Raw genomic sequence first — 27,517 nt, forward strand, 5'->3', positions numbered from 1 at the left:
CATTAAAAAGGGTGATATAATTACGTTTCAAGCAAATAAGAATTCAGCTATGAAAGAAGGGCAAACATTGCAAGTTATTATGTATATAGAAAGAGAGCTTTCATAAAACCATTTGCTATATTCAATCTATATAATAACATTCTAATTCAATCTATATAACATTATTCTAAATTGAATTATACAGATGAATTATAAATTGTTATATAGATTGAATTATTGTTCGAATTATAGATTAAGTTATTGAATGTTATATTGATTAAATTATATAGATGAACAGTGTTTGAATTGTAGAAGTTATTATATAGATTGATTATAGATTGAATTATAGATTGAAGTTCATGATCAATTATAGTATTAATCAACAACAGCATTAATTATAGTATTAATCATCAAATACCGACACCCGTTAATTATAGTATTAATCGTCAAATATCGACACCCGTTAATTATAGTATTAATCATCAAATATCGACAACAGCATCAAACAAACATATGCTTGAATTATAGTTTAAATTAGGCCGATCTTTAGAATGATGTTGTTAGTTGATATAGTGTTTCAATTATAGATTGAGGCTAATAATTTTCCATATAATAAATAGTATGATGTATTGTGTTAAGTGTAAGAAATCAACAGATACAAAAATAGATAACATTAGAATAGAACAAACAAATAATGGAAGATATATTAAGAAAGGTATATGTGTTGTATGTGGTACTAATAAATCTAAATTCATTAAAAAGCCTGATTGACTATATGAAGGTGAAGGTATTAGAGAAGACATTATAGAAGAAATTCATAAACCATCTAGAAAAAATTATCCTAGGTTAAGTGTTATTGTTAAAGGTATAGATTATTTATGGCAAGCAGATCTTGTGGAAATGGATAGTGGTGTGTTAAAAGGTGTTTCAAAATTAAATAAAGGTTATAAGTATTTGCTAACGATTATAGATGTGTTTTCAAAATATGCATTTGCTGTTCCTGTTAAAGATAAGAGTGGTAAGAATGTTACAGAAGCATTTGAATCAGTGTTAAAAGTAAGAAAACCTAATAATTTACAAACTGATCAAGGTAAATAGTTTTATAATAAAGAATTTGAAGATTTGATGGGAAAAAACAATATCAATCATTACTCAACATATAGTGGTAAAAAAGCTTCTGTTGTTGAAAGATTTACTTAAACTTAAACAAACAAAAAAAACACTTAAACAAAATATGTGGAAGAAATTTACTGTTCAAGGTAATTATAAATGGTTAAAAATATTGCATGGTTTAGTTGATGAATATAATAACAAAGTACATAGAACAATTGGTGTGAAACCTGTAGAAGTGAATAAGAAAAATGAGCATGTGATATTGAATAAAGTGTATAAGAAAGAATATAAACGTGTTAAACCTAAATACAAATTAGGTGATCATGTTCGTATAAGTAAAATTAAAGGATTGTTTGACAAAGGTTATACACCAAATTGGTCAGCAGAAGTGTTTGTTATTAACGAGGTTATACCATCTAATCCACCAACATATAAAATTAAAGATTTAAACAATGAAGAAGTTAGAGGAAGATTTTATGAACCAGAATTATTGAAAACTAAATATAAGGATGAGTATTTGGTTGAAAAAAATATTGAGAAAGAAAGGTAATAAAGTGTTTGTTAAATGGTTAGGGTTTGATAATTCACATAATAGTTTGATAGATAAAGAAAATATTGTAGTGTAAATTTAATGTGTTTAACTTTTATGAATATTTTCATACAAGGTAATAAAGTGTTTGTTAAATAAATAGGGTTTATTAAATGGTTAGGGTTTAATAATTTAAATAATAATTAAATAATTAGGGTTTATTAAATGGTTAGGGTTTAATAATTTACATAATAATTAAATAAATAATTTGATTAATAATTAAATAAATAATTTGCATAATAATTAAATAATTAGAGTTTATTAAATGGTTAGGGTTTAATAATTTACATAATATAATATTATAAATGTTGCAGTGTAATTTAATGTGTTTAACTTTTATAAATATTTTCATAAAAAGTAATAAAGTGTTTATTAAATGGTTAGGGTTTAATAATTTGCATAATAATTAAATAAATAAAAATAATATAATATTATAAATGTTGTAATGTAATTTAATTTGTTTAAACATGAAAAATATTATGAAAATGAATTAAAAAATCTGGTGAATATAAAAAACGATACAGTGTTTTTTCATATAAGGTGTGTTATTATATGGAAAAACACTGTATCGTTTTTTTATGTCGACAATAACAGCTGTATTAGAAAAATAATTTGCTAATGTTGGTATAAAAATATTATGAAAATGAATTAAAAAATTTAGTGAATATAAAATTACGATACAGTGTTTTTCCATATAAAATGAGTATGAATAATGTTAATTTTACTGGTGAGGAGATGAAGGAGATGTCAATTACAAAACTAAAACAGATATGTAAAGTCAAGAAAATCCGCGGCTATAGTTATTTAAATAAGAGTGAATTAATCAAAAAATCGAACAATACCAAAATGAACCAGATGAATTGAAAGTTATATACACAATGAAAGTTGATGAACTAAAAAAACATTTTAAAAGGAATGGGATAAAAGGTTATTCTAAATTAAGAAAGGCTGAACTTATTGACCGTATTATAAAATATGAAGATGAACAAAACAGATCACAAATTAGAAACATATTTCCATTTAAACAAGATGTTTTTGAAGAATCCAAACCACAACGAATACCAATTAAAGTAGAAACAAAGGAAACAGCAATACAGAAACGATTACAAACTATCACAATTGAAAACATAGGAGGATATAAAGATCCAGTGAAGTTTTTAAATATAAGTGGGAAAGTAGTTATTAACAAAATCAAGGAAGAATTAAAGCACCATCCATTAAAAGTCAACCTTGTATTCATTTGTGATTATATTAAAGATAAAGAAGTACAAGAACGCAATTTTAAAACTATGAATGAAAGAATATTACAATCAACTGACTTAGATGAATATATAACCTATGCTAAACAAAAACTATGTAGAGAGATGGAGGAATTTCAAGGTAGAGGATCAGGATGGACATTACATTAAATTAAACATTTAGAAATCAGACAAAATAAATACGTACCATTACGAGCTTCTTCATATATTGACCTTCCTAAACCAATTAAAGATAAAAAAGCAGTGATTAATGTTCAAAATAAAGATAATAAATGTTTCTTATATTCTATTGCATGTTATTTAAAACCTATAGATCACCAATCACATCCTCAACGGCCTTCAAACTATACAGAAATTGTGGATGAATTACAAGAGAAATATTGTAAGGGTATTGAATTTCCTGTACAATTAAAAGATATAGTAAAGTTTGAAAAGAGAAGTAACATATCCATTAACGTGTATACCTATGATGATGAATATAATATATACCCACTTCAAATAACAAAAAATAAGCAGGATAAACACATCAATTTATTATATGTAAAAGATGAAAATAATGATCACTTTTGTTGGATAAAGGATTTATCAAGATTAATAAGAAGTCAAGTAAGAAAGCATAAGGAAAAATTATACTTTTGTGATAGGTGTTTAACAAGACATTTTAGAAATGAGATACAATTACAAGAACATGAACTATATTGTAAGGAGCATGAATCTGTTAGAATAGAACTTCCAAAACCATATAACAATCAAATACAATTTCAAAATTATAATAGATCATTGAGGGTACCATTTGCGATATATGCCGATTTTGAATGTTTGTTATGTAAAATGGAAGTAGACCATAATTGTTCTAAAACTGTGAAGTATCAAAAGCATTTACCAATGAGTTTCTGTTATTATATTAAATACTCAAATGGTGTGTATAAACGTCCTGTTAGTTATATTGGTTTAGATGCTGCAAAGGTGTTTGTCGAGAAGTTAAAACAAGAAGGAATAGAAATAAAGAAAATATATAACAAAAGAGTTAAAATGAATGGTCTAACTAAAGATGAAGAAAATAGATATAATAATTCCAATAGTTGTCATATATGTGAGAGAAACTTGAATGATTTACCACCAGCAATTGAAAAACAAATAAATATGTTAAATAAGAAAATACAATTCGCTAAAGATAATGATAGCATGGTTGAAAAGTTAGAAGAATGGAAACATGAATTAGGTAAATGTTTGAAGAATATAAATATAAATAAAGCAAAAGTAAGAGATCGTGATCATTTAACTGGAAAGTTTAGAGGTGCAGCTCACAGTTATTGTAACTTAAGCTATCGAAATCCTAATTTTATTGCAGTATTTATTCACAACCTAAGTGGTTATGATACTCACCTGTTTGTTAAAGAACTTGCTTATGATAAGAATGAAATAAAACTAATTGCAAATAATGAGGAAAAATATATAACGTACTCAAAATATGTGAAGGTTGATAAAAAGAATGGAATTAATTTACGATTTCTAGATTCATTTAGGTTTATGCCAAGGAGTTTAGCAGAACTAGCAAATAACCTTACAAAAGAACAATATAGAGAAACGTCAAAGTACTTCCCTAATGATTTGTTAGATTTAGTAAATAAAAAAGGTGTGTACACATATGATTATATTGACTCAATTGAAAGATTAGAAGAAACAAAACTACCTTCAAAAGAAATGTTCTTTAATAAACTTACTAAAACCCACATCAGTGATGAAGATTATGAGCATGCGAAAAATGTTTGGAAGTCATTCAATATTAAAAATCTAGGTGAATATACAGAACTTTATAACAAGACAGATGTATTAATATTAGCCGCTGTATTTGAAAATTTTAGAGATGTGTCTTTAAAAGCATATGGTTTAGAGCCTGCTTGGTATTTCACTGCTCCTGGTTTATCGTGGGATTCAATGTTAAAGGTGACTAAAATCGAACTAGAAATGTTAACTGACTATGACAAAATATTAATGATTGAAAAAGGAATAAGAGGTGGAATTTCACAATGTAGTAAGAGGTATGTAAAAGCAAATAATAAGTATATGAAAAGTTATAATAAAGATGAACTGTCAAAGTATTTAACTTATCTAGATGCAAATAATTTATATGGATGGACAATGAGTCAATACATGCCTTACAAAGACTTTAAATGGGTTCAACCTTACATAAACATAATGAATATTCCAGATAATTCAGAAACTGGTTACATATTAGAAGTTGATTTAGAATATCCAGAATACTTACATGATAAACATACAGATCTACCATTAGCTCCAGAAAATATGTGCCCACCAGGATCGAAACAATCAAAATTATTAACAACGCTTTACAATAAAGAAAGATATGTTATTCACTATAGAAATTTAAAATTATATATGTCACTTGGAATGATATTAAAGAAAATTCACCGAGTATTGGAGTTCAAGCAATCAAACTGGTTAAAGGAATATATTGATCTAAATACAAATATGAGAACACAAGCTAAGAATGATTTCGAGAAAGATTTTTACAAGTTAATGAACAATAGCGTATTTGGTAAAACAATGGAAAACATTAGAAAGAGGCCATCTATTACCTTAGAATGTGATCCAATGAGGGTGGAAAAGTTAATAGCAAAACCGAACTTTGATTACAGGACAATATTTACTGAAGATTTGTGTGCGATACATATGAAAAAAGAAAAATTGACCTTCAACAAACCTATATATGTTGTTATGAGTGTGCTAGATTTGTCAAAACTATTAATGTATGACTTCCATTACAATATTATGAGACCTAAATATGATATTGATATAGGGTTATGTTATATGGATACTGATAGTTTTATATATGAAATTAATACAGATGATTTCTACAAAGACTTAAAAGAAATGGTTGATTTATTTGATACAAGTGAATATGGAAAGGATAATCAATATGGAATACCACTAGTAAACAAAAAAGTATTAGGAAAGATGAAGGATGAAAACAATGGTAAAATAATGACAGAATTTATTGGGTTAAGATCAAAGATGTATGCATTTAAAGTTGAAAATAAAGAGAAGAAAAAAGCAAAAGGAATAACAAAATGTGTAGTATCAAAAGAGTTACAATTTGATGATTATAAGCAAACCCTATTCAATGATGTGAAAACATACAAAAATATAAATCTAATTCGAAGTTGTAAGCATGATGTATATACCATAGCTGTAAATAAGTTAGCATTAGATTCGAATGATGATAAAAGATATATACTAGAGGGTGGTATAAGTACATTAGCTTGGGGGCATTATAAGATATAATTAAAATGTATTTATGTGTAGTTTAGTTTTAGGTCATATTTAATTAACTTTTATGTATAGTTTAGTTTTAGGTCATATTTAATTAACTTTTACGTATAGTTTAGTTTTAGGTCATATTTAATTAACTTTTATGTATAGTTTAGTTTTAGGTCATATTTAATTAACTTTTACGTATAGTTTAGTTTTAGGTCATATTTAAGTAACTTTTATGTATAGTTTAGTTTTAGATAAAATTTAATTAACATTTATGTATAGTTTAGTTTTAGGTAAATTTAATTGACTTTTATGTATAGTTTAGTTTTAGATAAAATTTAATTAACTTTTATGTGTAGTGTAGTTTTAGATAAAATTTAATTAACTTTTATGTGTAGTGTAGTTTAGTTTTAGGTCATATTTAATTAACTTTTATGTATAGTTTAGTTTTAGGTCATATTTAATTAACTTTTATGTATAGTTTAGTTTTAGGTCATATTTAATTAACTTTTACGTATAGTTTAGTTTTAGGTCATATTTAATTAACTTTTATGTATAGTTTAGTTTTAGATAAAATTTAATTAACATTTATGTATAGTTTAGTTTTAGGTAAATTTAATTGACTTTTATGTATAGTTTAGTTTTAGATAAAATTTAATTAACTTTTATGTGTAGTGTAGTTTTAGATAAAATTTAATTAACTTTTATGTGTAGTGTAGTTTAGTTTTAGGTCATATTTAATTAACTTTTATGTATAGTTTAGTTTAGTTTTAGGTCATATTTAATTAACTTTTATGTATAGTTTAGTTTAGGTAAAATTTAGTTAACTTTTATGTGTGGTGTAGTTGATAGGTGTTAGTGAGTAATTATGTATAGTTTAGTTTTAGGTAAAATTTATATTTTTAAGTCATAAAAATAGTTTTTGTAATTTTATCTTTAGACATAGGCAACCAGTAACGTGTAAGAAAAAAAATTATAAGAAAATAGAAACCATTTACCGTTTGAATTTTGAAAATCGGTTAATATTTGATGAAGTTCCAGCAAGTTCAAAATTTCGGGAATTTTTTACGGGTTTATTTTTGAGTTTTCGGGAAAATGTTATTCTTTAAAAAAGTCTTAAAATTTTATTCTAATTATGGTAGTATTTTTATTTTTTCGATTTGTTGAAAGTTTGTGGAGATATTGAATAAGGGAAAAGTATCTTTTGGGTTATGCAACCATTTATGCACTTTAAAAAAATGGCTATGTTATTAGTATTCATTTACCGTTTGAATTTTTCAAATCGGTTAATTAGGAGCCGAGGAATTAATTAATAACGTTATTTGGGGGTGGCACTGTAAGTGTTGCCAACTCACTTTTAACAATTATCATATTTATTAGTAGTGGGGTGAATTCATCCCTATATGTTTTAAAGCGATATCTTGAAAAATTAAAATCCTGGAACGTTCCGAAAAAATATATGGAGTTGGATACACTGACTTTTTCTTTTTTGAACATTAATGTTTTAGCTATATTTACCACCTAGGTGACTATGATCAATAAGTTACTCACCTACTCAATAGATGGTGTGGCATGTAGTATGTTTCAGAGTAATAAAAGCTAGAGAGTTGCGGACAGATTTTGTTTCAAGAATTTTCTTCAAAGTGATGATTGTGAATCCAAAAAAGCGAGACTGACAAGAAGCCGTGACACCTAGGACAGACAGCAGGACGGACAGTTTTGGTGTTGTTATTATTACATACTCAGAAGAAAGAGAGAAGGAAACTGAATTGTAAATGTGTGCGTGTGTTGTGTTGGGTTGTATAAATACAGGCGGCAAAATGCTAAATTCGTTATTTTTTATCCGGTTTTGATAATTCAAACGGCATTTAAAAGAGTATGTATCAGAGTTTAAAACGCATTTGTTCATTCTTGTTAAATGTTGTTAGATTTAGTGATTTTTTGTTTTTGTAACTAGATTTAATGATTTTTTGTAACCAAATTTAGTGATTTTTTGAAGTCAAAACCGGTTATAACCAGATTTTATAACTAGATTTAGTGATTTTTTAGTCAAAACCGGTTATAACTAGATTTTGTAACCAGATTTAGTGATTTTGTAACTAGATTTAGTGATTTTGTAACTAGATTTAGTGACTTTTTGTAACCAGATTTAGTGATTTTTTGTAACTAGATTTAGTGATAGAATGCATTAGAAGTTATTATGAGTAAGATAGAAGTTATTTGATATGGTGATAGAAGTTATTTGGGAAATAGGGAGTGCGGTAGAAATTATTAGGGGTAGTTTAGAAGTTATTTGGAGGTAGGGGGATGCGCTATTGTTATTAGGAGTGCGCTATTATTATTGATGGTGTGCTAGATTGTTATTGGAAATGATGAGGTGGCGCAGAATCCCCATCCCACCCCTACTTGTATTCTTCTTCCATTTCTCATTCAGTCACCTTGTTTTAGATATATAATGTACTTTTTTTTTACAATTGCAAACATAATATAGAGTCACAATTACACAATTTAATGGCATGTACAAATATTATAGTGTCTTACGTATGTTCGTTAAAATGCCACACATTAAAGCTTATACATACCACGTTCTTGATAAAGTTATTACAACCTATTGCATGCCAATAGAGGCATCTTAGGAAGAAGGGCAATGCACTATACGACATTACATTAGTAGAATCGCTTTTGGTGTTCTTTTGAGGTACCTCATTGCAACCACAACATTGGCCTACACCACGGAATGTAGAAAGAGTGGAAACAACATTTTGATTTTCTTTCCAGTGATTATGTAACAAATTTAAGAAAAAAGACGATAATAGTGAAATGAAGAAAGTGAGGGGAGCCGGAAATAACTAGAGAAAACTACACGATGTTTGTCCACAAGGCGCACTTGCTGGAAGCTTGGATCATAGCAGGGTCTTCCCCCCTCCAAAAAAAAACACTAGATAACTTTGTTTAAGTCTGATGAAGATACTGTTATAGTATTAAAACTTCACATCTTATACAGTGTTTTTACTAAAAAGTGTTGTACCTTGTTACGACTATTGAGTTAAATATAAAATATGTTTACAAGGTCTACAGGTGGTTTATTTAACGTTAGAAATATTTTTTGAACATATCGTTGTTCATGTTAAGGAGATACAAAGAATTTTCCCCTGTACAAAATTAAACATCACTTTCATTACTGCTTACAGTAACTGCATACACATACGTAATTTTCAACTTAACCGGTGGTTTTCATTTGATAATCAGACAAAATTGTCTAGGATAAGCGCATATTATAATTACACATGAGACTGGATTTGAGACAGGTCTAGTGCCTAGGATATATCTGCCACACAGGAAGTCCTGGGTTCGATTCCCAGTGGGAGAGATTTTAAGTTTAAGCGCATTGCGGTGGTTCGGATCCCATCTCAAACTGTAGGTCCAAGTTATATATAGCCTCGGTGCTGGAAAGAAACGCTAAACACTAATAATTAACTAATTAGATGGGTGCTTCTAGGATCAAACATTTATAGAGGATTTTTGATAGGCGTTCAGCACCCGTAGAAATTTTTCGCTGGAATTTATTCCGAAATTTATCACTCTGATGCCGATCGATGCACCAATTAATATCCCTATTTAATTGCACGAATCACTCTTAAAACGGTAGTTACAATCAATCCAACCCACTTTCCCTCTACTGTTTTTATCAGGCGCTTACACAGCAATTTCTTTCTAGAGGGGGGTCGAATTTCAATTTGAGAATAAAGAATTTTAAAATTTGTAAAATCGCTCCTAAAATTAGACTAAATTCTCAGAAAAGCAGCTTGGGGGGGGGGAGCTGAGTCCGGAACACCAGAACCTATCGCCTGTGTATGTCTCTGGTTTGTATTTTATTGGTTAAACTAGCTGAAATGCCCGTTCTTCGAACGGGGAGATCAGGTTTATTGAAATATTTGAACTCCCAACTACCCTAACAATATACATTTCAATAATTGATTACACGGTTCATCCCGACTATACATGTCATCCCCCATGTGACCCCGAAGGCTTGACAGGGGTTTATTAGCCACATTTGGACAGAAACGCCATCGGGTTTGGCACCATTCATCTCCACAACCCCGAAAACCATGGATTCCAAACAAATATCGCTCATTTTCGATTATTTGTACTTCATTCCCCCTGTGACCCCCTAGAGATGGTAGGGGTATCTGACCTCCACTGAGACTGAAACGCTATCTGGATTGTCACCATTTATCGCCGTGACCCCGAAAACTGAGAAATCGACACTAATACCTATCATTCTCGATTATTTGTATATGTCATCTCCTTGTGACCCTCTTGGGGATGGTAGGTATATCCCACCCCTACAACATTTTGTGTTGGTTGTAAGTAATATGTGTACCAAATTTCGTTAAAATTGCTCCGGGCGTTCCAGAGTTATGCTAGACAATATATAGATACATACAAACACACCTACATCCATTATTTTTTTACATATCATCTCCTGCGACCCTCCTAGGGATGAAAGGGGTATCTTTCGCCCATAGTGTTTGTTTCCTCACTGTAAGTAATACGTGTACCAAGTTTGGTTGAAATTGCTCCAGGCATTCGAGAGTTATGCTCGAACATACATACATACATACATCCTTTTTATATGTATAGATAATGCCTTAACAAGTTTGAAGTTTTTAATCTACGTACAGTACAACCTCGTTTATCCGGCCCTCGTTCACCCGGATCTCCGGATAATCCAAACAGGATTTTTACAAACTTTTTAAAATTTAATGTTCACATAGATAATAATTTTTAACTATGATAGCAAGAACGTAACCATAAGTACGACAAACATTTTCTTTTTGTTTTGATTAAATGTACAGTTCGTGTATAGATTTCACAGTAAATTATGGTAATACTGTACATAAAATGATTCTTATCGAGTTTTAGAAAGCTTTACTCACAAGACGTTGAAGTGAATTGACTCAGGATTTGTTTTGCTTATTATCCATATTATCAGGATTATTCGGATTTTCGATTTTCCAGGTTGCCTTTGGTCCCAGATAGTCTGGATAAACGTGGATGTACTGTATATAAAAAAATACGTATGTATAAGCGGATTTAGACCCTATGTGTATGTGTGTATATGTTCTAGCATAATTCTGGAACGCCTTGAGCAATTTCAACCAAACTTGGTACAAGTATTACTTACAGTGAGGAAACAAACACTATGGACGAAAGATACCCCTTTCATCCTTAGGAGGGTCACAAGAGGATGATATGTAAAAAATAATGTATGTATCTATATATTGTGTAGCATAAGTCTGGAACGCAGGGAGCAATTTTAACGAAACTTTGTACACATATTACTTATAACCAGGAAAAAATGTTGTAGGGGTGAGATACATCTATCACTCCCAAGAGGGTCAAGGGGGGATCACATATACAAATAATCGAAAATGACTGGTATTAGTGTCAAATTCTTATGTTAGTTTTCGGGGTCACGGAGATGAATGGTGACTCTCAATGACATTACCGTAAAATATTGCCTCCACTGGTATGGGAAGTGAGGGGAGAGTTAAAAATAAAAAGTCACGGTGAGTATGACATGAACAAAGAATAGATTCAGTCGAAATAAACCGGGTAATCAATCTTTGAAATGAGCATTATATGGGGAGTTGCAGGATTCAAATATTTTGCACAAACTTCGTCATACTGTGCGAAGAACTAGCATTTTAGCTAATATATATAGTGAAACTTGTATAAAACAGAAGGCGGTGAGTCCGAATTTTACTCGAAGGAATAACAGCGATAAGGACTGTGAGGAGTTTCCGTTATAGACAGATTTCCGTTTTATTCAAGTTCCGGTTTCTACAAGTTTCACTGGATATATAATCATAGTCAACCATTGTCAATACAATGCTGGGTGAAGGTCTTTCCAACTCTTTTCCGCAACAACCTATCTTCCATTTCCACTTAGGGGGCGCGGTGGTACAGTGGAGCTCGTTGTCTCGAGCTGTTCACATTGTGAGTAGTGTTGGTCCCATTGGAGTGCCTGATATCGCTACTCATACGTTAGTTGAAAAGACTTGTGCTTCTTCCACAAGTTTTGTGCTTTAATGTGCTCGGTGAATCTCACCCTGTGTGTACAGTGTTTTGCAGTTTAAATAGCGTGTGGTAGTATGGAATATAAGAAGGACTTACAATTTCAATTGACCGAAGATATAGAAATGTCAAACCGAATGCTAGTCAAGTGTATCAGTGGTTGGAAAATAAGTTTCCTCGTATCTTCGAAAACATTTGTGCGCTCCAGTTACATGCGGAATCATATAGCATATATATTAAGTTTAAAGATTTACAAGCCTATGAACATTTCGCAGCAAAAGCTCCTTCGTCTGTAGAATTCACGCATGTGTCTGGGGAAACAAGCACAGTAAGGATCGTCCCCGCTGATGACCCCATTCGGTTGATGCGTATATATGACTTTCCTCTTGAATTACCGTTATCATTCTTAGAAGATCATTTCAAAAGTTATGGTAAAGTGCGCAAAGTGGAACCACAACTATGGAGTGCCCCTTTTCCCCCAGGCATAGACAGTGGCGTACGTATTGTTCATATGGAAATACATAAGCATATACCGTCCCGTATCATAGTGCACGGTTGTAAGGTGAGTGTGTCTTATGAAGGGCAGCCTATTAATTGTTTCAGATGTCAGAGTAATTTTCACACGATTGCCACGTGCCCTTTAAAGAACGCAAAACCAACTACGGCCGCCCCTGAACAGACGTCTCTACACATGACGGAGATTGGCAAAGTGCATCGCTCTTTTCCCTCTTCTGGCTCGCCTTTGCTCTCTGTCACTGCCCCCCGGGCCCCTGATCAGAGTTCTTCAGGCTTGCCTTCATTGACTGATACCAACGAGTTTCCAGTGTTAGTACGAACACCCCAAGTGAATTCATCTCTAACAAATAATGCCCTAGTTATGGAAGATTCTGAAGTGAAACTGCGACCCCCGCCTTTACAGAATACGCCTGTGGATGTCATGGAACTTGACTCGACTTGTCCGACGGAGCAGGAAGTGTTAACATTTCCGTCTGGTTCTTCGTCTGAAGTGCAAGACCATAATGTCCCGTCTTCAGCTGAACATACTGTTACTTCTGTGCAAGCTGATTTTTCTTCACAACAAAAAAGAAGGAAAGTTACTCGAACGTCTACACGAAAGAAAGAACAGTGTGCCCTTGATGTTACACGAGGGATAGACCAAGCTGAGCCACGCGAATTACGATCACAATATCGGGCAATATCTGATTCAGAATTGCCCTGAGGCGTGGTGTGTTTACTCTTCGCTATTGACCTTCACACCTGCTTTCGAGGGCTTCGTCAACATTGTATGTTATGATGTATTTGGCAGTGTTAGTGTTTGTGTTCGTACAGGAAAGTTCACTCGGTTTGTTTTCTATTCGTCTCAAAATGCGTCAATTTACTAGTGTTCATGGGAAAGAATCCCTTTCACCTTTGTAAGTACTTTTTTCTTTTTGTTATAGTTTTCTTTTTGATTGATTTTCTAATGTTAACAGTAAATTCATTTTAGTTAATATAACTCAATATTCATAGAATCAGTTCCGATCATAATAAGGCCCTTTTAAAACAGTTCATCGAAAGCCGCCGACCAGACGTTTGTGTTCTACAAGAAATAAGTTCTCTGCTTACATCTTTGGATTTTCTTACCAATTTTCAAGTTATTATTAACCGCGACCAAGAGACTGGGGTTGCGGTTTTGGTGCGAAAGGGTCTGAGTTATGATCGTGTTGTGTTAGCCCCTGAAGGAAGGGCTATACGTTGTTATATTCAGAACATTTGTTTTATAGCATTATATGGTCATTCTGGCTTTACACGTGCAAAAGAGAGGAATGAGTTTTATGCAACTACCATTCCTTCTTTACTTCCTCCGGGAATTCCTCATTGTATAATTGCCGGAGATTTCAATGTAATTGTTGATCCCCGAGATTCTCTGACGCCTACCACGCCTTGTCCTACTTTGTCAGAGCTTATTCGTGTCCTAAACTTAAAAGACGCTTTAGTTGTGTCAAACTCTAAGCATGTATTCACCCACTGCACTACTACGACGAAGAGTAGAATCGACCGAGCTTACATTTCAGAGAGTTTATGCACTGCGGTGATACAACAAAATACAATTCCTGTGGCGCTGTCCGATCATGCAGCGATTGAAGTACCCTTTAAAATGCCTTTCTTGCTACCACCGGCCCGGGGCCCTTCCTATTGGAAGATTAATAATGACATCATGTCTCGCCCGCAGGTTGTAGAGGAATTCTCGCGTCGCTTACCTTATTGGTGCAGCATGCAGCGGTACTACCCCTCTGTTATTTCCTGGTGGAATTTATATTGTAAACCTAAATTACGCAGTTTTTTTCAATGGCAAGGGCGGGTCGCGAGGGAAGACGACCACCATTTACATGAATTTTTATATCAAGCTCTCTGTGACTTTTGGAATGCTCCGCCTTCGCTGGAGAACCTGGCTTGTATTAACGGTATCAAACACCGATTGAAAACTCTTTACTCCCACACGTCGATTAGTGCGTATTTGTCGGAAGACTTTTATCATCGCTTTCCGGAGGAGACTATAACTATTTATCATGTTGATTGGATTTTGCGACAACGGCGTTCCACCGCCATTCATTCTCTCATTCTGGGAGATGGCACTACTACTACTAATTGTTCGCAGATTTTACAAGAATTCACGCGCTACTATACAGACTTTGCACGTGCGCGTCCCATAGACTACTCATATGCCCCGGAGTTTTTGTCCACGTTATCTCACCATCTCACGGATGACGAGTGTCAGACATTGATCAATCCCATTAGTGAGGAAGAAATTTTCGCAGTCCTCAGGCGGGCAAAGGGCCGTAGTGCCCCCGGAGAAGACGGATTAAATATCCAGTTTTATAAACAGTATTGGTCTCACCCCAGATCCCGCGCAGCGCACTATGTTCAGGACTATCGACTTATTTCTTTATTGCCCGTCGATATTAAGTTGTTCACTAAAGTGCTTACAGCCCGACTTCGACCAATCATCCGTCACTACATTAGTCCTTATCAGGCAGCACTCCATGCTACGCATAACCTTTCCTATACTCTTCGCTCTTTGCGCGATATTTTTGCTTATTTTCATTTTCGGCAGGTGCCTGCGGGCGCATTAGCTGTAGATTTAGAAAAAGCGTACGACAGTTTAGATCACAGTTTTTTGTTGCAGGTGCTGGAATCCTGTCGGTTTCCTTTAGCCTTCCGCACACTCATTAACAATTTATATACCACGGCCAATTTCCGTATACAGATTAACGGACACCTGTCCCCTCTTATTCCGCTGAAACGTGTATTAAGGCAAGGATGTTCTTTGTCAACGATACTTTTTGCACTCGCATTAGATCCTTTACTTCGACAGTTGGCCACCCTGCACCCCCTGGAATCTCCCTTTTCTTGAGTCAAAATATATTCGGGTATGCGGATGACATCACCATCACCGGCGTGGATCCTGTTCGTATGGCACGGGTTTTTGCAGTGTTGCAATGTTTTGCACTTTGTTCCGGATTACAGTATAATGTACAGAAAACTAACCTATTACAGTTCAATGGTTTTCATTTACCTGCTAACGAGCCTGGGGTGCCGTGTGTACCCCACGTCACTTCCTTGAAGATCTTAGGTATCCCGTTTACGTCACAACCTACTCCCCTTTTCGAGGAGATTTGGTCCCCGTTGTTGTTACAAATTCGCAAGCTTTTGTTTTCTCAGCGTTTCCGTCGCCTTCATTTAATTCATCGTATTCACTTTATCAATATTTACATTGCACCTAAGCTGTGGTATCGGGCTCGAATTTTCCCCTTACCGGAATAGTTCGCTAAGCGGTTTGACTCCTTATTCCTATGGATGGCGTGGCTTCTATTTTCGTATCCCACGTGCAGGACTCTATCTTCCCCGTTCACAGGGAGGGCTGGGTCTAGTACATCTCAGATTGAAATGTCAAACTCTGTTTATGCTCCATTTCTATGCTGCAGTTGCTATTAACGAATCCTTCACACAGCAATGGATACGATGTTTTTTTCCTAGTTATGAATTACCTGTGAGCCCCCCGTTTATTAACTTTGCTGATTGTTGTCCGGCGTACATTACTTCACTAATACGTTATTGGACATACAGTGGTGTGGTTCTCTGCCCTACGGGATACAATTCTCGCACTTTGTATAACTTCCTTCTCTCGTTGCCTAACAATCAGATTATTCTCCGAATTCCTCACCGTTATCCTCAGACTACGTGGTCACAGGTATGGGCTAATATCTCTGCCCCGGTATTACCTTCATACCTACAGGTTGAATGGTTTCAAGTGGTGCATCAGTTGGTGCCTACGCGCGCTCGTTTATTTGAGCTGAAACGTGTTCCTGACCCACTGTGTTCTCGATGCGCCAAAGAAGATACACTATCCCACCGGTTCGATCAGTGTGTGGGTGCTCCAGCTATCTGGAACTGTCTCACGTCCTTCTTAGGACGAATTTGTCGTCGACCTCCACACCAGTTCACAGTATCCTATGTTTTGTTTCCGGATTTTCGTTATTTTCCACAGACCAAACACCACGCTGTGCTTTTTCTACTGGCGTATACAATTGTGTATATCCATCGCCATGTACCTTTGCTGGATGCTCGCACCTACTTGGATTTTTTAAAACGCACTCTCCGAAAGCTCTTTTCCCCCGAGTTGGACAGGCAGTATTTTAGTAGGTTTTTAGAAGTGGTGTTGCAGTAATCTCCTTCCTTCTCGTAAAACAAAAAAAAAAAAAACGCTACATGTAGGTTTATCTTTTCGTTTTTATTTATTTTTTTTATTTTTCGCGATTATTGTTATACTTTACAATTTCCTTTTCTTGTATGTAAGACATATTATATTGTATTGTATTGTATTATATTGTATTCCTAGGAGTCAGTCTGGTTCTTGTACACTTTTTGTATAAAGACAAGCACATGAACAATAAAACTAGTGGCTCAGTGGTAGAGCGTTCACCTCCGGTGCTTAGGGTCCCTGGTTCGATCCCAGCTCGCGCCGTGTGGACTTTGTGGTGGACAAACACCGTGCTCGTGGGTTTTCTCGAGGTTCTCCCGTTTCCTCCCACTTTCTTCATTCCACCATTTCACTCATTTCTCATTATCACTGTCTCCTTTAGCCTAACCGGCATAACCGTGGGACGTAAAACTTAAAGATTTCATTTCCATTTCCACTTCCATTTCCTCTTCTGAATGGCTTGTAGTAGTTGCATACACTTGAATCACTTGTAGTGTATATCTCTGGGAGAGTCTGACTTCAAGCCTTGCTACTCGACTAGATATACTATCTACCTCAAGGACCTTGTTTTACAATTTTTCGTTGATAAGAAATCCCACTCCGACAGTCTTGCCACATTCTGATCCTCTGTAGTATGATAAGTGCCCTTTCTTCAATTCGATTAATTCTTCTCCTTTTCTTCTTACTTCCCTCAATCCGACGATGTCCCAGTTGACTTTCTGTAACTCTTCTTCCAGCTCCTGCAATCTTGCTTCTGAAGCCAGGGATATTTTGCATTGTATGTAGCCATGGTCAGTTTTAAATAGCAACCTAGTCCGTAACTCCGGGGATTTTTGCACCCTCTGCCTGCATGTGATTCTGAACGTTGCCTTGCCCAGACACAGTTCGGCTTCCGGAGAATAAAGGTCTTCTTGGCTTATTGTGTCCTATCATGATTGTTTAGACAAGTTGAAGGTATTTGGCAAAAATCACCGTGCCTAGCAGGCATTTTGGTGATAGCTCTCCATTTTCGCCTTCCTATCATTAGGGAAACCTGTAAGTTTCACCGTGGACAGGAAGTTACCAGTCTGCACCACTAGGAGGTACGGATAGGACATAAGTGGCCAGCCCAGCCGGTTCCATACGTTGTCGACTAATTCTCAGCGTGCGGGTCTCCTTCTGGTTTACTACTACTAGACACCATTTTGCATATATATATATACCGGGTGATTCAATAAGAATGTACCAGGCCTATATCGCAGCTAATATTGCACGTAGAGCCTTCAAAAAAAATTGCATCACCAAATCGTATGTGTAGAATGCAATAAAAATAGTAGCGTGACTAGTGGCTTCTCGTGAATACCTCCAACGGGGAGCAACTTCGAAATGTGCAATGCAAAGTGGTATAACTGTTGAAATCGTTCAAAAGGACATTAAATGCCATGCAACTTTTAGAGGACAAACTTTGTTATATCCCTTCCCATTTAACCGCTAGAGGCGTTGTTGCAGACTTGTATCTGAGTACCCGTAGCAGGCCTTTATCTCAGCTAATAATGCACATAGAGCAGTCAAACAAAAAAAATGAACTACTAAATCGTATGTGTAGAATGCAATAAAAATAGTAGCGACACCAGTGGTGTATCGTGAATATCTCCAACGGGGGTCATCTGCAAAATTTGACATGGAAACAGGGGTTGGTTGTGCCTCCATTGAAACAATCGCATAATGGGAGAAACGTCGAGAGGAAAGATTCTCGTACCATCTGACTTTCACCTAGTAATGCGACCGTGTTGCTGCCAACAAGGAAGAAATATGCCAAGGTGTTTCCTCTGAACTTAGGTAATTTCGTCACCGGAAATTTTGACATAGTAATTTCGTCACCTGTAATTTTGTCACCAAAATATTAGAATGTAGGAAATTTTGTCATGGTCATTTTTTCACCTTTGTTGAACTAAGTAGAGACAAAGTAAACGACCAAAACAAATAATCTTATCTTAATCAAACTTGGAAAACAATTCAGTTGGTGTTCGACTCTGGAAAATCAAAGTTTCAGATACTTGACGCAAGAACAAACAACAATAAAAGAACATAATGTCAGCTTCAGAAAATGTTAAAAGCACAGGCAAATTGTGTAGCTAATGGATTTATATATCACTATTTACAAATATTAAGTTTTCAAAATTTCAGAACAGAAAGTAGAAAAAAAAATAACTTGTTATAATGCAATAAGTGTTTTACAGGTTGATTTTCTACTATTCATAACATGATAGGAAACAACAAGCAATTTTTTTTTAAACATTTAGTTCCAGTGTTATGCGTTATGCACAAAGACTGGAGCCGTGTCTGCAAAATCTGAAACACTCTTTTAGTTTCTTTTTTGGTGGTTGACCCACAGCATCTTGATGTAGCTCAGTTGAAACCGTTTTTCAACTTGTTGAATTAAGTTCTATCAAAATAGTCCAGAAGTTCCAGCTCTTCCTCCGAAGCCTCTTGTATTCCTGATACACATCTGTACGGGAAGAAATGTCAATCCATTCATTTTCTCCCATAATAGTCATAGCTCTGGCACCGTTCTGTGAATCCAATCTCTTGAACCTTTCTCCACGTTGAGTGAGTCAGGTGAAAAAAAAGCAATGCTGTACACGAGTTGATAATATTTCTGTGATAGAATTACTGGCAACTTTTATCTCAAATACGGGTCTAGGATGTTTCGGTGTACGACATTTTGCTGTAGGGTGTTTCGGTGCTGGACGTTTCGTTGTACGGATGTTTCGGTGTACGGACATTACGGTGTACGGACGTTACGGTGTAAGGACGTTACGATGTAAGGACGTTTCGGTGTAAGGACGCTTGGCTGTAAAGAACGTTTCGGTGTATAGCCTAATATTTGATTCCATTAATCATATGCTTGTAATGAACAGTCATGAAGTGTCATAGTGTAGTCTCTCTGCAATAGCGTAAACTGATTAATATTGTAATTGAGTCTCATTGTTATTGCTCAGTCTCTTTGTAACATCAGCGTATTTTTTTTTCTTTTTTCCTGACTTCATGTCCGCTAATTAACTTATGTGTTCCATTTGAACAGCACTAACAAGGAGACTTACGGAAGTGTAATTTACTGATTTGAATGAAACTTTGCAAACTTGTAGAATATCAAAAAATAATCGTCACGTATATTTTTTTTATTTTGGCAATGGTGCGGATTTAAGGGTAGAAACCACCCTTTTAGAGGTGGCTTCCAAGCATAAACAGAAAATAATCATTAAAATAGAAGATTAAATGATACAGCCAGCTTACTGCCAAGGGGGTTTTAGGACAGGTGATTCAGAACCTGACGTTAAAATTACAAAATTCAAATTGGCGGATCCAATTTGATGATTACTATTACAAATAGTCTTCTGGTTTGAAATGTTCTGCAGTTAGCCAAGAACAATTATAATTGGCAGGGACTACTGAGAGAAGGTGCACACTGACGCGAAACCCCTTTCTGTACTTATTTTAACAGGGCGTTTGATTAAATCTATAGCCCAAAAAGTTAGAAGCCAGTACCAATGCATTTGTCGCGAAGAAGAAGCAACACATGTTATTGGAAAAGAAAATATTTATAACTCTGATCAATATGGTTTCATTTTTAAATGTAGACGGGACGTACTCTAGTGTTTACAGAGACACAAACAGCGGAAAGTGTGGCGCAGTCAGTAAATTCTATGACTCATAGCTACATCATACAGCCTATAATTTCTGTAAATAGTGTTTTGTTATCACCACTGTTAATTCTTTTGTAGGAAAACAATGGAACATTTGGTCTTGTAGTCCAACACAACCTCTTTAAATTTGTAAACATCCTTGTAAAAACATCAAATCCGGAAAAATTAACATCAAGTCTTGTGAGATCATGGTTCCAAGAGATTTTTCTTCAAGCGTCTAATCCAAAGTCCATTTTGTTATTAGCTTCGTGGAGTGGTCACATTTCATCAACTTTGAACCTATTTTAAGAACAAACAAAGAAAGAGTAACTCATAATATAAACCATTTCTGCGGGAACAACTGGTAGGATTCAGGCTCTTCTTGTGCTCTTTAGGATATTAAAAATTTTTCTTGAGACATTTATCTGACACTGTCCTTCTCTACAACTATAACATCAATTTACATCTCCGTAATAATATAATTAAGATCCCAACACTGATTCATAATCAGTTTTCTTCTCCTAGATTTGCTAATCTTATTCGGTATGCACGATATAAAAGCGGTTATTTTGAAGAAAAACCTCCTGTGTTTGAAAATTTCCTTTCAAAGATTGTGCAGCATTTTGCGATTTGTGCACAGTTATTGCCGTAATAAGGTGTGTGTGGTGTACACAATGTTTATACATCACACACTTTTTTTTACTACATATCATTACCGTAAAACGTTTTCCTAATCAATTCATAATTATAACATTTGAGGATATAAGAAGTTCTGACATAGAGTGAAACGAGGGGACCCACTATAAATAAGTAACCCCTGCCAATTACATCAGCATTTAATTTTTTTATTTATTAATTTATATTTTCTACTTCATGAATTTATTTCTCCGTAACGAATAATTTTCATTTTGAAGAGTGGACATTTCGATGTAAACATTGGAACTTTTACACCGAACCAGCCTCACACCTAAACGTCCTTACACTGAGACATCCGTGCACCAAAACGTCCTACACCGAAACGCCCTGCACCAAAACGTCCTACATCAAAACATCCTACACCGAAACAGCTGTATCCCCTCAAATACGATATCTGAAATATGTAACTCTTTATTTAATAATAATAATAATAATAATAATAATAATAATAATAATAATAATAATAATAATAACAATAATAATAATAATAATAATAATAATAATAATAATAATAATAATAATAATAATAATAATAATTATTATTATTATTATTATTATTATTATTATTATTATTATTATTATTATATTTCGATTTGCTTCAGTTGAAGATTAAAGAAAGCAATTTCAAAAACTTTTCCGATTCATTCGTTGTACTTGTATTATATTCTAAAAGACACTGGTGATGATATTATCGTGACAAAATTTTCGGTGACGAAACTACCTATATGGTAATATTTTGGTGACAAAATTACCAGTGACGAAATTACCGTGACGAACTTTCTGGTGACAAAATTACCGCCGCCCGTTTCCTCTCGACGTTTCTCCGATTGTGACCAGAGAAAAACAAAAAGAGGGAAGGAAGCGAAACCTTGCATTAAGCAACTGTAGGAAAGGGGACACCTAGCCACGTATTGGTTAATATCACCGGATGTAAAATGTTGCCAATTCAACACAAAGTTGTATTTTTTGAATGGCACTACGTTAAGTTATTACAAATTTTAAGTATATATACAAATCGAAAACAAACAATACCACTTTTATTGTTCAGTGTTGTAAACTAATTATGCTTTAATATCACAAAAATCCAAAAGCATCCCAATTTTGGAGGTCTCTATAACAGTGGTGACGCAAGTGAGACGGATGGTGCATCGCACATCGAAAGCACCTTAGTGTCGAATACCATGGTCAGCATATGATGTATTTCTATCAAACAGAAGAAAAAAGCTACAAGGAATTCAAAACTTGACTTCTTGCAAAGGGCTTTATTTCGAAAAAGAGCTGAGATATGTATAACATCTAATTACGTAGATTATTTTCAAGAGATGTAATGATCATAATGCCGTTTACAGCAGTTTGATATTTTACACCGTTTAGGAGATATAATAATGAATGTTAAAGTTGGCAATACTACTAAAAGTCGTGAAATTAGGAGAATATGTGGTAATCACAACTACCAAAAACTGTTGGTCAAGTTTCAAAGGTGCGAAAACAAGCAACGATCGCTTTATAATTTTCTTGCAACTGCGTCATTTTAAAAAGTATTGCCAACTGTAACATGTATATATGATGTCTAGTGATGGGTAAATTCCCGGCAAGATATTTTTCCGGAATATTCCCGGGAAGATTCCCCAAAATGGGAATTTTCCTGGAATTTATCCACAATCAAAAATAAAATTGCATTCTATTACTATATTATGATTTCAAAGTTAAATTCGTTTCTATATCACAGTATATTATTATTCTTGTTCCCAGCGGATCCTTTAAAATGTACATTCTGAACGATGTTATTTTATTAATATTTTATTATATTTAGAGAGTACGCATAAATCTATATTTATTTACAATATGTTCTACGAAAGTAAATATGTTTCAAAAATGGTATAGTAAGTCGACATACTTTTAAACCGCTAAAAAGTTTAAATTTACATGTAAGTTGATTATCTGAACTTGACTCTACTACTGATATAAACATATTAAATTTTTAAGTGTTATAAACAAATTAGGTTGGATAAGTGCCAGAAGACACATGTCCCACCATTTTGTCAACATTTGCGATTGCAAGATACTTTCTTATCTTTATAATTTTGCATGTAATATTGCCATACACGACATTTTTTCCTGCCCATTTCTCGAAATTTCATGCTTTAATTAACATGTAAGAGAAGTCCGAGTACCTCTTCAGAAATTCGAGTCAGAGACAGGAGACAGACCGACGTCTATTACTAACGGTGGTTCAGGGTTTATTAATAGTACTTCATCTCTATTTCTACATAATTCTACATTACTTTACAAAATGGATTCTTTTCATCATTTGTAAATTAGTACTTTGCTACTTTTGGCTATTGTTTAGTTTGGTGGGTCCAGATTTTGCACCTACTTTTTTTGCGATATTCTATTCCGATGCGGTTGTTTTATGGTTTCATACGTTAAATTACGTTACCAATATTAAATTCAGACAGCATTGCCGAGCGAGAGTTAGCGAGTGAAGGCGGGGTAGAGCCCCGCAGGGCACGTTGTTTTCTATCTTCGTTACCAACAATTCACTTTCTTTTCTCACATAAATCACTTCCACTTACCTTTACGGTTTGTACAAATCCCCTACTGCCCTAAACAAAATTGTGTTCAATACTTTCTTGACTAATTGAACACCAATATCAACTCATTTGTTCCGTAAATCGTCCTACTTTTTGCTAGTTTTGGGCCCCCAATACTAAACAATTACCCTACCTTTTAGTGCAAATGGAAATTGTACTTAAAAACTCATATTATTAATTATGTCAAGTACAGTCAAAAAAAATTAAATTTTTTAACCTCCAAATTCTTTAAAATCTAGAAGTAAATCATAATATATTAAAATAATGTAATTATTCATACGGTTCTTATAATTTGGAAGATAAAGTAAAGAAATGAATATAAATTTATTCCCGGGAATTTATAGGCCAGGGAAAAAACCCGGGAATATTCCTATTTTTTGAAATCCCTTCCCACTGGGAATATTCCCACTGCCCATCACTAGTAATGTCCAAGAGGTCGGGCGCCCCAAACTATAACCTCAGTTCTGAAAGTGGCCCATCACTTCAGCAAATAACAAAAACATTCATTTTTAACAGTTATAATCATCGAAATTAACACATAGTTACAAGCAAATTATCTCTCATTGCCTTAGAGCATGTACGATTTATTGAACTTTTACATCATATGTCTCTCCGGTCCTCAGAAAATAACCAACTTTTTAAACATATAGGGGAGACCGGGGCTGGTTGGCGAACTTTTCATTCTTTATTTTTTTATGAGCAGATTGTGCACTGTATTGCAATGTAATGGATGTGTACGGACAGACCAATGTTTCCTCTAATAAATTCCTTTTTTATTTTTGTTTTGTTGCTTACAGTTTTCGAGAAATAATTTTCTTTCTTTTAAAACGGAGTATGCCAACCGACCCCTACTGAGGGTCTGGTTGGCTGATAGTGTGGGGCTAGTTGGCATTCTTTTTAAATATAGCAAAGCACACAAAAAATTGGATTTATTAGAAATATACGTTATTTTTCTGAATTCTATTATATATATTGCAATGAAGTAGGTTATTTGAAGTTTGAAATTACTTTTATACACAACATTTAAAAAAATCAGCATTATGAAATATGAAAACTTCTTTCTTTTATTCTAGCTTGGTTGTCATGACATTGAAAGCTACAAGATTATCAAACCACATCAGTTTTAATATGATTTGGTGTAGGTTAATTCTTCATATTAGTTCAAAATGTAATTAAAATAACTGAACTATCAAGAAAGGTAGTTTATTTCTCGCTGTTCACAAAGTAGCTAAGAGAAACTAAGATATGTTTTAGCTGAATTATCGAGAAATGCAATTTATTTCCTACTTTCCACAAAGAAAGAAAAAGCAATAGCTAGGCCTCTATTTTTGTAACAAAAGAGCACATGCAAAATATTCTTGATCCTGAGAATTAGGCCTATTCAGAAAATTCAGAGTCCGGCATACAGTCTTTTCTCGATTTCTAAATTTTGACAGCAATCCAATATCTGCATGCTATTCTATAACATTGAAGTAAAAGATTGGTAGAACTGGAAACTATATAACAATAAAACAAACAATGTAACAATAAAAATAAAATGAAATAAAATTTCACATGAGGTTGTTTGGCGCACTTGCCAACGAACCCCAAATGCTATACGCCAACTAACCCCAAGCCCATTTTGTGCAACAAAGTCGTAATTACTCAGCAATTGTTTGGCATTTACGTTTTATTGTTTGAATATCCATATAAACAAAGTTCAGGTCTAACTAATGCTATATTACTTACCTCTGTACCCCAAGTAGTGACGATTCTGTGATGTAACAGAGAACTGAAAAAAATACTTCAGACTGGCAAAAACACTCTTTATCTAATAGACACCATAATAAGCAAGTTACAAATTCCATATAAAGGTGGCAACTGCATCCATAGGTCGCTCTTTTATGACAGTAGCAACAGCTCATTATGTTAATTAATGAAGGAGTTATATGCAGTTCGTCAACCAGCCCCGATCTCCCCCAATAAGTAAATGTTAATGCTATTGTAAATGGTTACCTCGTTCAAATCTTCAAATATTTGGGCGATGATTTGATTACTTTCTCTTAATTACTCTTAGTTTCTTGCTTGTTATTCATAAATACTTTCTTTCTTTATGTTTTTACTAGATTATCCAGTTATTTGATGATAATACAAACAGAGTTGGGTGTTTTTCGTTTGGCAGAATTGTCAATTGGAAGATTTGTCCATTTTCACGATTGGCGCATTTGGTAATTGGCAGATTTGGTAATTGGCTGGTTTGGTAATTGGCGGATTTGTCAATTGGCAGATTTGTCCATTGGCAGATTTGGTAATTGGCTCATTTGTCCATTCTCACGATTGGCGCATTTGGTCATTTTTGCGTTTGGCAGATTTGGTAATTGGCAGGTTTGGTAGTTGGCGGATTTGTCAATTGGCAGATTTGTCCATTGGCAGATTTGTCCATTCTCGCGATTGGCGCATTTGGTCATTTTCGCGTTTGGCGCATTTGGTAATTGGCAGATTTGGTAATTGGCAGATTTGGTAATTGGCAGATTTGTCAATTGGCAGATTTGTCCTTTGGTAGATTTGTCCATTGGCTGATTTGTCCATTTTCACAATTGGCACATTTGGTCATTTTCGCGTTTGGCGCATTTGGTAATTGGCAGATTTGTCCGGGTCCCGACTCGACGTTCTACGTGGGTCAAAATAATGTTGTCTATGATGACTTTCCGTTGACTGTCATTTGACTGTCCGGCGAACTTTAACTAAACTCTCGCAGACTTGCTCATGTAGATTACTACGGACTATTTATCGTTGTTTCTAAAAGCTGTTTCAAAACTCTTGAAGACTGATCTCTCGAGACTCCTCGGAAACTGATCCTCGGAACTGATCTCCGAAACTCCTCACGAGAACTCTTCCCTGAAACTCTTTCGTCCTCCAGTTTTGTTCAACCTGGTCCAACTCCTGTCGTCTGCTTGACGGCACGTGCGACCCCCTTTCACATGGAAAAACAAATTCCTTCCATGTGTCAAGACTCAAAAACTGCAACTCTCGACACACTCTGATTTCTCGATTCCAAGCAATTTCCTCATATCCGTGATTTTGTGAAATGTGTGACAGCTTACAGTTTCTCTTTTTACAATGCACAGAATCTGGTCAATGCACGAATTGACGCATTGTCTGCATTACCTTCCTGCATTGCCAGACTCTCAACGAAGACATTTTATTAACATTCTATTTACAACATTATACTGACTCCTGAATAATAACATTCTGCTGCTTGCATTATCTAATTCATAACACTCAATCACCTTAACCTTAATACTTTACAATATGCGATCCTTGCAACAAAACATTAATTAAAATAAAATTGAAATTATACATAATTATAAACATGAAAATCGAGTCCTGCCACAATATTTACAATATTTCCAAGACACTGATATATCTCTTTTATTTTGCACACACACTGCCAAACACACCTTTATTCCTACCTATTTCTCAAAATTTTATGGTGTAATTCACATGTAAGGGAAATCTGAGTTTTTTTTTCAGAAATTCGA

This window comes from Thermobia domestica, chromosome 4, assembly GCF_964235325.1.
Source record: "Thermobia domestica chromosome 4, izTheDome1.hap1.1, whole genome shotgun sequence".
Lineage (NCBI taxonomy): Eukaryota > Metazoa > Arthropoda > Insecta > Zygentoma > Lepismatidae > Thermobia > Thermobia domestica.